The sequence below is a fragment of the Chaetodon trifascialis genome, chromosome 1 (assembly GCF_039877785.1).
Source record: "Chaetodon trifascialis isolate fChaTrf1 chromosome 1, fChaTrf1.hap1, whole genome shotgun sequence".
NCBI classification, from domain to species: Eukaryota; Metazoa; Chordata; class Actinopteri; order Chaetodontiformes; family Chaetodontidae; genus Chaetodon; species Chaetodon trifascialis.
In genome coordinates this window covers 15,098,696-15,112,108 of record NC_092056.1, presented here as the reverse complement: position 1 = coordinate 15,112,108, position 13,413 = coordinate 15,098,696, and the positions used below count along the sequence as shown (strand labels likewise).

At 43.1% G+C, this 13,413-nt stretch overlaps 1 protein-coding gene across 3 annotated transcripts in view; it reads left to right on the top strand.

Annotated features, from left to right (window-relative positions):
* zfhx3b (zinc finger homeobox 3b) overlaps positions 1-13,413 on the top strand; it is a 214,270-nt gene that overhangs the window by 62,248 nt on the left and 138,609 nt on the right. For 2 of the 3 annotated variants that reach the window (XM_070960036.1, XM_070960019.1), the window contains exon 1: positions 10,229-10,631. The exons of the other annotated variant lie outside the window; for it this stretch is intronic. The gene's annotated coding sequence lies outside the window, so the exon portion shown is untranslated. Of the gene's footprint in view, positions 1-10,228; positions 10,632-13,413 lie in introns of those variants that run through there. 3 annotated transcript variants of the gene reach the window in all.

Genomic DNA, 13,413 nt, shown 5'->3' with positions numbered 1-13,413 from the left:
CTAACACTCATCATAGAATCAGTTTTATTCTATAAATACATGGCAGAAAGTGCAACACATCCATGAAAATACAAAACAAAATCTGGTGATTAAACATGTAGACCAGCAGTATATAGTCACCGTGTAGATAATGCTGGCTGTATGTGTACATTCTCAAATGAAGCCACGATCATCAGACACGACAAACAAAAGCAAAACCTAGAGTCGCACTACATTTGAATTTAACATTTCATAGTGTGAAAACAATCTGTTGTCCCTCGCTTTCAGACTGCTATATTTGTAGAACACCATCACATTGTGCGGAAATCTGTGCGTGTTATTGGTTGGATTTGAGGAAGCCTCAATCTGTTAGCTCGCTGTAACAAGCGCACAGTGGGGTATTTTAACTGATGCTTTTATGGCAAAATAGACCTAAAAAAAAAAAAATATGTACAAAATCATTGCACATTGTAACTCAAGTTCAAGATGAAAACAAGAGACCAACTCAACTCGATGATTCCAGATTCATTTGCAAGCTGCCATGAAGTGAGCTAATGTGCGTCTGTGATCCAAAGCACACATTTTAACCTCTGAGCTATGAAGGAGAATATCGCATCTCTGTCTGTCATTTGACCACAGGGAGAGTCTGACCTTTTGCAATTCAAAGACAATTTTTCCTTCATAAACAGCGAAACAACTTGTTTAACTGGATTGCTCTCAGCTGATACAGTGCAAGGTTGTTACTATGCACAACATTACAAATTATTCAGAAGCCCCATAACTGACAGAATCAGAAGTGGTATTACACTGTTCCTAATTTCTTCTAACATGATGTCAGTCACACCCATGTGAGTGCATGCATGTATGTTAACACAGTTAAGAGAGGAGCCCTTTGTGCTGCCATGATTCGCTCTTTACAGAGCCCAAACTCCTGTCCCTCTCATGTACAACAGACAGACAAACAGACTAACGATTTCGCTAAACAAAAAGTACACTATGTGCTGTGCTATGTGAATTAGGTGAAGGGTAGCATTTCTGCCACAGGAATGAGGTCAGCCGACTGTTACACATGCTGAAATTCATAACACAAAGGCGATCTTGGCAGGAAAGCAGGCCGTGTGAGCTGGGGCTGCAGGTAGCAAGGATACAGGTGTCATTCTTGAGTGTCTTCCCAGCGTCTGAGATGCAAGTTCTGTGACTGCCAGCGTGACGAGAATTATACAGCTCAGCTCGTGAATGAGACGGGTGATGTGTTTCTACCAGAGCCATCTCTGGCTCCATTATTGCATACCTCTCCATGCATACATAGAATAGTAACAACACTCAGGTGAGGACAGCATTGGTAGATGGACTGGTGCAGGGCCCCTGGTTTAAGGTCTTAGCCCCCTCCTCCAAAAGTAAACACCTTCACTATTAACTCACTTAACGATCTAACACCTAAAAAAGGGAACAGCTCCACTAACCGCTTGGTTTTATTGGCACCATGCAGGAACACTTGAGGCTATAAGGGGGGCTCACCTCCACTGAGGTATTTAGAGCACAGGGGCCAAACCAGATGATGGACAGGCAATGCTCCATGACCCCTACCCTCCCCACTCACCACCCACAGCAAGTATGGGTGGGATCACCTGCCACAGAGGCAAAGTTTAGGACAGCTGATCGGGGTTAAATATCCATAATTCTGCCTCAATAGCCTCTGACACCTAAAATGACTTCCACACAACTGTAGGTGGCCTTTGGTGCAGGGTGCTCCTCTGCAGCTCTGGAGGTTTGGGCACATGAGGCTGCACATGAGCTTGTTGGGTACGTTGTCTTCACCAACATGCTGCACAGAGACTGTCTCTGCATCAGCAGGGCGTTGTGTGGGATAGTGTGATGTGAGCTGTTGATTTCCACGCGTGTAAAATTCTGCACGACGCCTGCATTCACTCACTTCTCTCACTTGTTTGAATAGCAGCCCACCGAGTGCACGGTTGTGAGCGCGTGGATGTGTGTGTGGCAACTGGGTCTGTGTCACTGTCAAACACTGAAGAGCCACGTAAGAGAAGCCAAAAGCTTCCGCTCTGTTCACTGTAGCTCGGCCATTCTGGTCCATTACATTTAGACTATTCATCCTTAGTTAGCTCATCGTCATTTGCATCATTGTTGTCCTCAGATTAACGTCATTGATTTGAATTGTACAACTCATTACGTCTGATTACTTCTCCAATAATCGGCAATTGGGTGTGTAATTTGGCGTGTTAATAGCCTTATAAACTTAACTACTGCGTGCTACGTTATTTAAATCGCTGTGTGCGAAATGTTGCATTTTCTGGATTTCACTGTGTAATGTGTAGTGTGTGTGTGTGTGTGTGTGTGTGTGTGTGTGTGTGTGTGTGTGTGTGTGTGTGTGTGTGTGTGTGTGTGTGTGTGTGTGTGTGTGTGGATTGTCAGAGGACAAACTTGGAATTATTGCTGTCTTGTTTGACCCCATATACTGTGGATAGACAATGTTGAGGCATCCTGAGGCTGTGTGTGTGTGTGTGTGTGTGTGTGTGTGTGTGTGTGTGTGTGTGTGTGTGTGTGTGTGTGTGTGTGTGTGTGTGTGTGTGACGCACGGTTTGGATTTGACCCCTGGCGATAATCCTAGATCTGTATTTGCCTTCTGTGTCGCTTCCACCTGTCATCTTTCATCTCGTCCTGTTGTTTGGGGGCTCTGCTCGACATCAAGGAAAATTACTCTCTTTAAGTTTGTTATATTCAAGTGCGGATGCAGCGAGCACGGAGTGGAGCGGGTTTTTTTTTTTTTTTTTTTTTTTTGGCGTTGCAGGGATCCGTGATTCGGTTTGGGTCGGTTTACCACCAGCTAGTGTTGCTGTTGCCTGGAGTGGTCATATGGCTGTGATTTGGGATCCCTCTGTTTCAGTGAGCCTCTCCAAAGCGCGTAAAACCCCACGAGTCCTGCAAGTCTCTCACCCAGAGCCTGTGACAGCAGCTCCCAGGATTTCTCCATTATTCACTGTATCCCCGACCTTCAGCGCGTGTTGGCGGAAGGCCTGATGTGTGCTCGTTTCTTTCTTTACAAATTGATCTTCGCTTAATGGTGTATTTGCTTCAGAGTAATTTAGAAATTACACGTTTAGTTGACAGTTTGGCGTGAAACGCTCATAATTTGTAACGTGGTGGTTTAATGGCAGACTTCACGAGCATTGCCTCCATGTTTCCTTTTTTTGCACTATTTATTGCGCGTTCTTGCGCATTTGATTGCGGAGTGTTTTTGCTATTTGTGCACTTGGAATTTATGTCCGGGTGCACTTACATATTGAGATCTGTCCAGGCGTCTGTTGTTAAGGCATCTTCATTAGAAAGACACAAAAACAAAATGCATACACAATCCTTAGATTGCATTATCAGGAGGTTTTAATGGATTGCATCAATAACTACTGCAGTTTGATAAATTAACTGGAAATGAGTTTCTTCTAAAAACGTATTATGAACTTGAAGCTGGTGAGATGAGGCTGCGCTGAGGCTTGGCAGGCAGTTTGGTTCTGTTGTTGTGTGTATAACGTTATTTTTTTTTAACGTTGGTCTGAGGGAGACATTTGCAACTGTGCACCTCAGTAGTCGTAGTAATAGTAATAATAATAATAATAATATGTCAAAATAATATGTCTTATTTTTCTAACTCGTTTTAAAATATGCCCCCCAACACACACACACACACACACACACACACACACACACACACACACACACACACATTGGAAGGAGGGAGAGACAGGAGAAGAGTGAGACAGAAAGAGTCACGCTCGTTGATTTTTTTGGGGGGGGGGGGGGTCTGCGCGTGTGTGTGTCTGGCGTGTGTGTTTTGAGTCGGTTTCATCGCAGTGGTCAGGATGAAACATTCTGGACATTCGAGTCGAGTCAGCAAACATCGGACATTTTTGGATGTTTTACGACATTTTCCAAATATTGACAGACATCAGATGTGGATTGATTATGTGTTAACAGGACAATATTTCCGAAAACGCAAACGTCCAAACTGTTTTTGAATAATGCATAGGATCATTAATAAGGTAGTAGTGGCAGGACGAGTAAATGGATGAGAGAGAGGGAGAGAGACGAATTGATATGCCTTCTTGTTTCTCATGTAAATGAGGCAGACTGACCAGACGGCCGCTCGTCATTTTTTTCTATTCCAAACTCTAAAATCACAACAGCAGCAGCAGGAAACAGGTCCTGTTTTTTCACCTCAGCCTGCATTCAGAAATACGATGTCAGCTTTGCTCCTGCGTTGCTGGTTTGCATGCGATCTGACTTCAACACGTGCTAAACAATTTCCCATTTTCATTAGAAATACTTGAATCTCAGGATGTCTAGCAAAAAGATGTAAAAAAAAAATAAAATTAAATTAAATAAAAAAAACGGGCAGATGATGCGTCGAATTTTGTCCAGAAGCATTTTAATATTGACATTTTATTCCAAGAGTATATACTGAGATCACCACACAAAAATAAAATATTCATCAGAAACAAATTTCAACATATTGCTGTAAACAGGCAGTTATAGAGTCAACAAATAGGAAAAACAGTGGTCAAAACATTCCCATAATAAGACATACAGAGCATCTGGAACAAAACAACAACAAACAAACAAACAAACAAGCAAAAAAATGAGAGAAAAATGAAAAGGAAGAACTATCAACATGCGTTTAACACAAAAGCATTTTAAAAACAAAATGCTCAGCGATATGAGCAGCACAAGATTCAGTCCTGTAAAACACTGGGGGCACATTTCTACTGCGGATACATTTCTACATCTCTAATAAAGTGAAAACCAGTTGAATGGTGAATAAATAATCTGTAATAACACACGCTGTAAAGCAGGCAAGACTAGAAGTCAAAGAGCAGCTATGACTATTACAAACGATGCGTTTCAGTTTGATACAAAAAGCTGAAAAAAAAAAAAAAAATCACCACACAGAGATGTGTCCACTGCAAGAACACTTCATGTACCAAACATGACCCAAGAATATAAAGAGGAAACTACGAGGCCACAGGCGGATGCAGCAGTGGGATATTTGCAAATGCTGCTTTTGAAAGTAAAGTCTAAGAAATAAAATGCATGGAAAAGGTTTGCAAAAAAAACACAAAAAAAAAACAAAACAAAAAAAAAAGTGTTTCCTGTGCACGAGGAGACAAACGCTTTAAAAAGCATGCTGCTTGAAAATCACCCAGAGTGTAAAACATGTTGCACCTCACAGACAAAATATAACGAATCTAAAAAATAACAATAAGTGTTTAATTAAATATTCACTCCTCGTTAAATCGTGTTATTTTCCTGAATATCGATCTATCTATCAGCTGTGCTGAATTCTGCAGGATGCTCAGCTATTTAGGTTCAAGTTCAAGTTTGATCTGAGTTGGGCTTTTGCTCTTTGTCACTCCCTAACTGTCCACTGGCTGGAAACCATCGCCCAGTTTCGGACAGTGTGCTTTGGCATGAATAGACTGACTGTACTGGTGAACTATTTGTCTGAAATGTTTGTGATTTCCGCCGCGGATGGTGTGCATCTCTTTTGACCAGGCAATAACCCGACCCGTGTTCATTTGCATCATTTACACGCGAGGCAGCTTGATATATTGTATAATGTTAGACTGAGAAGCAAAGGTGCGCTTTTGCAAAGCCCAGCTGGTCCGCAGGCGCTTGGCTCCTGCAGAAGAGTTGATGCGCTGCTTGATCCCAGTGGTCAGGCTGAACATAAGAGGGCGCTCCCATTGCACCTGGCTGCGCTGCCCTATCCACCCTAGACGCATGGAGAGCCGGACAGCAGCCTCTCATATGAGCAGCGATGTGGCGTAAACAGCGCAGAATTAACGGCTTCATTCAGTCCAGGATCACAGACTAATCTGCAAATGAGCATAGGTGTTTTCTTAAAATTTAAATGAAGCTTTTCCCTCCACTAGCGAGTCAAGTTCAAGCTTTCTAAAATGACTGTGACGGGCCACTGCTACGCTGCTAATTAAAGCCATGTCAAAAACTTTTTTTCAGCGTGGATCATCTCTATTTCATAAACAACAACAACAAACAAAAAAAATGGATTAAGCGAGTTAAGAGGGGTTTGCCCTCCACATGAAACTTGTTCTACAGCAGAGTGGAGAAGCCAACCTACAGGCGCTGCAATCCCTCTCTTCAAACTGTCTTTTCACTGACTCCATCACAAAAGTTAAACACCAAATGCACTTTCCTTTTAATAATCAGTCGAGCGGTTTTTGTTGCGCACCCCATCTTGAGCTTGAAGTCCACCTACACTGAGTTTTTGTGTAGAAATATTTTCATAGCATAATCTCACTCAGACTGTTTCCTAAAGAATGTCTGATGCCCTTTTCATCTCTGTTTACCATAGCCCGAACATATGACTGACACCCTCCTTGTTAATATTGCCGCCTATCAGCATCTTAAATCCCCAAATCCTTCGGAATATAATGGTTGTTATCTTTTTATAAAGTTATATGACTTTTCTCGATAGCAGCTTTTATCTTTAAATACTTTCACCCCTGCTCATTTCCTCTGTTTCCCTTTGTGCTTTGTCTGAGGTTGCGTGCGCGTGCGTGCGCACACGCACGCCGGCTGACGCGTAAATAAAATAACATAAAGTTAAATTTCACTTAATTTGAATATATTACAATAAATGTTTCTAAAAGTTGACGAGTAGCGCGCGTGGCTGTGCGAAGTCCCCATCAGAGAGCAATGGTTCAAGCACGTTACAGACGATTATGAGGCTTTGCCCTCTGTTTGAATGCACTGTTTTGTTCCTTGCAGTTCTGGTGATGGTCAAGGGCTTTCATGTGCCCCACATCTACGGAGCATTTTGCATTTTAAGCTACTCTGCCTTTCTTTGTCATATCCGCGGGCTGTCATAGCCACAGGTTGTGTTGAATTTGCAATGCCACTCATCGATGTATGCCTATTGAGGCTGGCACGTGGACAGTTATCCTTCCCACAGAGAGGCGCAATTGAACGCTGGTAACACAAAAGCTTCAGACCCTGTCAGTTCCCCCTCTCTTCCCCCCCACCCCCTCTTTTCAGTGATGCATAGGCCCTAAAAGCATCAAGGCCTCCGTCTGGCTGGTCTTCTTTTGATTTAGCCTACACCATGCTCAATATGGCCACTGATGGAGTAATGTCAATCAGGCCTTTGCATAAATTTGTAAACTGATGTTTGCATTGTTAGGCTTTGGGCGACTGACTGGCTCAAAGCTGCCTCCTACAAGCCTCAAATTACACCAGACTCTTTTATTATCTCGTAGCCCCTTAAACTCCTCTCGCACGCTATTTTCAACCTATTCATTTTTACAATCTCTTCTTCCCGAGAGAGCAGACACGCACAAATCCTCGAGATTCCTGCACTCTGCCTCTCACACTGCAAAAATGTGAGCTGCTCGACGGGATGATGCAGTTTTCTTGTTTTTTTTGGTTTTTTTTGTATTTTTTTTTTTAGAGAGAGAGGAATGCTATACAGCAGATGCTACATTGCTTAAAAACAGGTATGAGTGCCTGCCTCGGCTTATGGAAGGCAAGTGCTGAGGAAATGCCGTGTTACAGCACACCATATATTTTAGCAGCAGGGAGGGGGGCGGGGGGGGCGGAGGGGGTATGGAGAGGGGGAGATGGGTCTTGGTCATATAGGCTACAATCTAAGAAGTTTGATTTTCATAGCCTCTTCTGAGGGATATATGCTATTGGATCTGTTGAAACGCCTCGTCCCATGGGGGTTTCATAACCCTTCTAACCTTTAAGTCAAAGGCCTTTGGAAAATATAAAATATAGCCCATATATTTCATCAGCCATCTTCACCACTACAACATCACAGAAGGCTGCTTAACATATCAGCTGTGTGCAATCTTAGAAAAATAAAAACAGACAGTGGATTTATCTGTGCAATGCATTTCTATCCAACACACGTCTGAAAAAATAAATATCTCCGGCCGTTTTATTATCCCAGTTATGGCTTATCTTTTAGACGATATTGTGTAACGGCTACTTTAAGTTCTATAGTATGTTTGCACAATGCTCGGATTCGAGTATATGTGCCATTTCACTATTAACTCTGTATCGGAATTCACTATATAGGCGCAGACTATCAAATCGGTATTGTTTCAATAAACACAGCACGTTATGTGATCAGTGAAAGCTGCTACTTGTATTCAGTGGACCAGGACTGTATATGGAGCTGTTTGCACAGAAAGTGTGCATACTGCGAGTGAGGGATTGTCCATTTCCTCAGAGAATCAACAATAAAATTATCATAACAAAGAGCACCGAGAGACTCAAAGGTTGATTTTTTTTTTTTTTTTCCAGCACTGTCTTTTCTTTCGGAGGAAACGAGAGGACATCAGTTGCAGAGGCTTTGCGGAGAGATTATGAAGAAAAACAAACGACAGAAGCTCAACAAATTTATGGCGGTATTGATCATGGAGGCATTTCGAAATTCCTAATCGCGAAACACGTCGAAATGAAATGAAACACCGGCCATCTGGGCTTCTTGTCATAATACATCTATCAGACAATTGAATGCATGCAGGCCGGAGCTGACCAGACGCCTTGACGCGGCTCTGTCACCTCTCCACGCGTTTCTGCTGTTATTATTTTAGAGAAGCTGCACGTATTGACAACGTGTTTCCCACCAGTTTCGCAATAGATGTCACGATAACCTGTTTCCCCATCATCCCTCTGTGCTACAGCTTACAAGGCTTCCACTGCTGTGCTGGATAAGAGCTGTAAACCTATTCATATTTTCTAAACAGCCACGACACATAGGGCCTATTATAAAATTTAAATAAACTGTCACATCCGTGTGGGCTACGCTGAAGCTTCAACAAGTATTTATTAGAAGAGGGAAAAAAGAAGAGCAGAACTTGCTTTACATGGTGTACTAATGCTCAGGAGTTTCCCAGTTTCACTGGAAAATACTGAAACCTTTGTGCTCTGAATAACCCCACGTCATTGGAACAATTAGTCTCTTTTATATCACAATAATGTGAGAAAGTATTCAGCCGAATTTCAACTTCAGCTGATATTTTGAGCAGACAGGAGTTGGAAAAACGACACGTCTTTCACGTCCCCTCCGTCACAACTTTCACCTGTGCCACATTTCACAAAGCTGATTTTCACTTTTTTAAAATCTGCTGATGAGTCTTTATTTGTGCTGTTTTATTCAAATTAATCCACGCACGCACGCACACACACACACACACCCACACACACACTGATGTGTGAGGTGAGACTCACATATGGCTCCAAGTTTGACCAAAGTGCTCTTTAGTCGTCTCTTAGCGTTAAGCCTTTCGTGGTCAAATCCGTATTTTTATGCAATGTAAACATTAAAAAAATATTCTGGCGTTTCCCTGAACCCTGCGTGCACGACGTGAAGTTTAGCAAAGTTGAACAATTTTTGAAGCTACGCATCAGGACTGTTTAATGTCAACTTCTGTTTCTGAGCAAACGGGATTTCCCTTAAAGCTTAAAATATAGATTTAGTAATACATGTGCGTTGTTAGCTCGGACAATATCCAGGTGCCTCTGCGTTAATCTCTGTTCACTGCACATTACAACAGCACACCGTGGCTGCCTGTATGTTGCTCTCACTGTACAGTTTTGCATACAAGCAGAAATCGCGTTAAACGTGCTTCAATTTTTGTCAAGTGTTTGTTTCAGTTGTTTACAAACAGGGCGGTTGTTTGCATAATTACAAATATACTATGCTGAAGAACAACATGTTTCCCTTTTAGTCACCACAGCCGCCGTAAGTCACTTATGTATTTCAATAAGTTGTTCAAACGTGGACTAAACTAAGTGCACAAACAGCCCCGCGTGCAGCTTCCACGCGTCCAAAATGACAGACTGTGGTTGAAAGCGACAGAATAAAATAAAGCGTGATCGTTTATGCACTCACAGTGGCCAAAGTACGGGCATATCTTTGATTTTAAAGAGCAAAAAGCGGCATCAAAACGTTTGAAAAAAGTGAAAAAGCGGAGGGAAAGCTGTGCGTGCAGCGCCGGGCTTCGCCTGCTGCGGCTGCCTGCTCCAGTATTAACTTTCACTGTCTTCCGTCTAATCAAACTCTTACTTTCCGCTGTTCTTAATTCCATATTTTCAATTCCTGATCATTACTTTCCTCTTTTTTTCTACTTGTATCTATCCATCCCTCCCTCCCTCCTCTTTCTCCCTCCCTCCCTCCCTCTCTCTCCCGAGCTCTCTCCTTTGCTGAATCTTATTGATCCAGAAGGCGGCTAATTAGCCCTTCCCTTCGTGCCTGTGTAATGAAGCACATGCGCACTGAATTAATCACAGCCATTTTTTGCAGGAAACTAATTAGCAGGAATAAAGATCCAAAGAGTTTTTTCTTTTCAATCATCAGATCTCACTTTCACCTCTTCCTCGCTCCCTCTAACACAAGACTCATCGCCTGCTTTGCATCCGAATTATTTTTATATTGCCTTTAACAACTAATAGTACCTACTTCGTTTTTTACACTCCGCAACAACAATGATCTTTCTTTTGCCACCCTAAGCGCAAACTGACCAAAAGGGGACTGCCTTGATGGGATCTTTAGCTAAATCATCTCAATACTGGATTAAAAAGCGAGGATCACAAAGCGGCAGCGAGAAATTGTAAGTTTCAACTTTGCGTTTGTCTCTTTTCCTCTCTGTGTTTTCCACGATCCTATTCTTTTCGCTGTAGACTTATCTGAATCTCTCTCCTATCTGTTCGTAGTTTACGTGTAGCGGAGCTGCCTATTCTCACATTGTGAGAAATGACTGGCGATCACAAGTTCATTTCATGCAAGTAGTTTGGTTTATTCTCGATTTTCTTCGTGTCGTTACCTGTGTTTACATCAGCGTTCGTCCTCTCCTCCTCATGAATGGAAGATAAGAAATGGGCAAGACAGCGATCCTCTCCAAGCAGTTGGACGTAGAAAAACACGGTTTTAAAACAAATATGTGCATTTCGGTGGGATTAGGAAAAGGTATGGAGGACTTATGGGTGTCGAGAAACGTGTTTTGAGGCACAGATGCGATAAGAAAGGGGCTGTGTTGAGCGGACGAAGGGCAGCGGCAGCTCCACACTAGCGCAGCCCAGAAAAGGAGCTCCAAGTCCAGCCTGTGGGTCCGTGAGCGTCCGACGAAAGGGACCGTCTCTCGCTTTCTAATTTTGACAGATTTGACTCTTGGCACATCCAGGAGGGGTTTTCGGCACCGTCGTGTGCTTATAAAATCCTCTTCTGGATAAACACATTTTTTTTGTTCTTCTCCGACACGTCTCTCTCTCTCTGAAATGTGCAATCCCTCCGCCCTGTCTCAGTTCGTCTACAGCTAACACTTTTCCTCTTTACCCCACTTTGTCCATCTTTTCTTTTTTATTTTTCATGGCTGTTTGCCTCTTTGAAGCGTTGTTTTTAAGTCGATTCTCGCTCATTCCCTGACGAAGTCACATGCAAATCGATCGACATGTGTGTGTGTGTAAGAGAGAGAGAGTGTGTGAGCGTGTGTACGCGCGCGATGGGGTTCGTGTTTGCGAGCTTGTGTGTGCGTATGTGCGTGTGTGTGTTACGTGAATGTGGTGTGTTGAGAAGAACGAAGCCCCGGGTCTCCTTCATGACAAGAGCGGATCAGCAGGACCTTGTGCACGGACAGCCTGAGAGTCTGAGCTGCGTTGCAGAGAGCAGGCATGTGGTACAGGGAGGACACAGGCAGCCTCTATCTGCTGCCTCCAACTACTTGGCTACCGTATCTGACTTTCAAGAGAACATTTTTTTCCCCGAGAAACGCTGACCGGAATGAAAACAAAACATTGCCCTATTAGTCTGACCTTAAGCAGACATAACCACTCCAAAGTTGCTGCCGGAAACTTAAAGTATGGTCCAGGTTAAACCTATAGGTCACTGCATGCATTTAACAGCCGCTTAGCCAGTTAACATTTGTAGGATTTTTAAAAGTTAAACTACAAGATATCTTCCACATACCCAAAATAGAATAGGCTGCACTCTCGGAGGAAAACACAAACGAGACTTGCAAAGAGACAGCCTGTCTAAACTGAACGGGCCTTTTCCAAAAACCTCAAAAATCTATAGTTTTATTACTGGCTGTAACTGTGCTGCATTGTTACCAATCTCGCCAAAAACGCATCTGCACGGGGAAAAAAATATATAATAAAGAGAGCAGAAATGCAACTGTTATCTTGACGTCTAGGTGTAATTGCAAGACGAAAATCTTCATAAATATCATCAAAAAATAGCGACTGCTTTTCGGATGGCACGGAGCTACATGGAGGCAGAAAAGGCTGCCAGAATTATAAGGCAGTCTTGGATATTTTTCGCGACATAGAGACGGGAAAAGAAAGAGGAAAAAAGAGGTTTTGCCAGCGAGCAGAGGCAAGGGTAGGATATGTGTACCGTGGGGGGAAACAGAAAGGGGGGTGAGAGCTGTGCGTGTGTATGTGTGTGTGTGTATGTGTGTGTGTGTGGGTGTGGGTGGAGGGGTAGGTCAGACAGCAAGAAACAGGGGGAACAGGGGTCACGGAGTGAGTGCAGAGATAAAAAGAAAGAGAGGAAAACCCCGCGCAAACAGCCGAGGGATGATGGGGAGAGAGTGGGTCTGGCTGGGGGAAGAGGGTGATGGTAGTTGTTGGTATGTTTTGGGAGCAACACAAAGCACTTGTGGTTGTCAGCATCTGCAGGATTAAGATTTGGCTTTGGTTTAGGATGGGAGAAGCAAAAATAGACCGGTAACAGGTTTAGTAAAACAAAAACGTTAAGGCTGTCAGGCAGCAAGAGGTAAAAAAAAAAAAAGGAAGAAAGAAAGAAAAAGGGGACTGAGGGTAGGAGCATTGAGGGGGTTGGGTGGAGGGGTCAGATAGCCATGGGCCATAGAGGAGGAATCAGGGGAAGAGGTCAGATAAACAGATCCCTACCTTTCAGACTGGAGAGGAGCAGACGCACAGGGAGAGAGAGGGACTGGCATTCAGGCTGATCGTTTCAAATCAACCATAAAATTCAGATTTACTTCTTTTTTTTTTCAATTGTTATCTCAGTTCCCTACCCCAGTATTTTTTGTGTGTCTGCAACAGTAAATTGTGTGTGTTTAGATTCCACCGATTGGGAAACTCAAAGGTGTTAGAGTGTATGAGGCAGGTAGGCTGCTGTGCCAAAACTCGAGTGATCTGCCTTCCTCCCCTGTCTGACAGTAACACTCCTCTCCTCTTCCTCCTCCTCCTCCTCCTCCTCCTCCTCCCTCTCTCTGTCTTCTGTTACAAAACAAAGACAGCAGAAATGTTTACTGTCATCTCACCTGTCTGATTTCCCTGTCTTGTCTCATTGTCATATTTATGTTTAATTATAGCACTTCCTGGTAAAGGTATAGGCATGTCATTGGCTTTATTTCTACGTATTCTGTT